Source organism: Chiloscyllium plagiosum, unplaced genomic scaffold (genome assembly GCF_004010195.1).
Source record: "Chiloscyllium plagiosum isolate BGI_BamShark_2017 unplaced genomic scaffold, ASM401019v2 scaf_56160, whole genome shotgun sequence".
Taxonomy (NCBI): domain Eukaryota; kingdom Metazoa; phylum Chordata; class Chondrichthyes; order Orectolobiformes; family Hemiscylliidae; genus Chiloscyllium; species Chiloscyllium plagiosum.
In genome coordinates this window covers 1-1805 of record NW_025171419.1, presented here as the reverse complement: position 1 = coordinate 1805, position 1805 = coordinate 1, and the positions used below count along the sequence as shown (strand labels likewise).

The 1805-nt window shown below is 47.8% G+C and overlaps 1 non-coding gene across 1 annotated transcript; it reads left to right on the top strand.

The window, feature by feature from the left end:
- Positions 1-929: 929 nt before the first annotated feature.
- trnam-cau lies at positions 930-1001 on the top strand. Its single transcript has one exon. It is a non-coding gene; the product is annotated as a tRNA-Met (tRNA).
- The last annotated feature ends 804 nt before the right edge of the window (positions 1002-1805 follow it).

Here is a 1805-nt window from a genome sequence, read left to right as displayed (position 1 = left end):
GAGCAAGTCTCAGGTCGCGCAAGCGATGTGGGGCATTCGCTGTGTGCTGGCTCTCTGGCCCGTTGATCTAGGTGTATGATTCTTGGTTCGGGTCCTTTTTCGTGCCGAGTTGCGAGAGGTCCCGGGTTCAAATCCCGGACGAGCCCGCGTTTTTTAACTTGACTTGTGCAAAACTGCCTGATAAAGTTTCTCAAAAAACATCCATCATGAAACGAGGTTGGGCTGTCTGGAGTACGAATGAGGCGGAAAACAGGGAAGTGAAATAGTTGGAGATAGTGTTCAACAGGTTGACGTGAGTGGTGCGGTGTTTGAGGAATGTCAACAATCAAGGGAGATTGGAAAATTGGGACAGCTCTCCTCGGAGAACCGAACTTTTCCAAGTCATGAGGGATCTAGAAACAGGAAATAATGTTGTGAAAATGCTCCCACACCTGAAAGGATCCACAACGATTCGGCAGAATTTTAAAGTCACGAGGAAAAGAAGTAAAAGTGACATTAGGAAGAACGTTTTCGTACAGGGAGTGGTTAGGGTCAGTAAGTCCTTGTCTGTCATTGACAAAGAGGAAGATTCAATGGACACAAAAGGGAATTCGGTGGTCACGTTCAGATGTGCAGATTTACGCTGAGAAGGCGAGAGAATGAAACGAATAGAGACACACGTTTACTTAAGTGTAGTCCCAGCAGAGCGAAGGTGGGCCGCATGGCCTCCGTCTGCGCTGTGACACATGTTGTGATTCAGTGTGAAATCACAGTTCGACCAACAGAATGTGGGAATTTAGAAATAAGTTTATATTTACACAGCCTCCATACGGCTGCGAAACAGCATATTACACGGCAGCAGTGGAGGTCTTTGACATCAGGCTCGAAAGTGCCTGCCGCGTGCCAGATGGAAACCTGAAGTGTTCTGTGGAAGGGGCGCCGCGTGCGGCAGCAGAGTGGCGCAGCGGGAGCGTGCTGGGCCCATAACCCAGAGGTCGATGGATCGAAACCATCCTCTGCTATTGTTCAATGTCACCTCGAGCTGCATCCCTTTGGATCGGTGTCCTCTTCTGCAAGCTGTGGAGGAGGATCATAAGACACAAAATATATAAGAAAAGATTATAGTGTCATGTAACATCATGTTGTATTGAAGAAACCTAGATTGCTATTGAGTCTTTCATCTTTTAAAACGGGTTGTAGATTTCGGTTCATTAATCTGTAAATCCCAGAACTTTTTAAAAGTCACATTCTCCAGGTAACTTTAGATTCTATAAAAGGAGGTGACACCTCAGGTAAGACAATGCATGAAAGCTGTGAGGGTAGGGTCTATCTGTATCCTAATCTTGAGTGAGACTGGTTCTATTTCCAAATATATAATCCTGCAAACGCAGATTCACTCCAAAGACTTCGATATGTGAGCGCATGCATGAGAGAGAGCGTGTGTGTGCGTGTGCGTGTGCATGCTGGGTACTGTGTGTGTGTGATGGAGTACAAGCATGTGAGATGGTGTGTGCGTAGGTTTGAGTGTGGGGATGTTTTACTGTGTGTCTGAGAGAGAGCATGTCTATCAGAGAAGGTCCGCACGAGCGTGTGAGTATGTAAGAGAGTGTGCTTGTGTGTGAGAGAGTGTATTGTGTAGCTGGGTCTCCTGTAGTGTGCCTTGAACCCAGGGTCTCGGCTGAGGCCATCCTCATGTGTTCTAAACTTGGCTATCAACCTCTGCTCGGCCACGAGATCAAAGACGGCTGAGGCACGAGAAAGGACGGGCGGGGACACTGGTGGTGGTGGAGATGGGAGAGAAATGGAGAGGGGACAGAGGTTGGGGA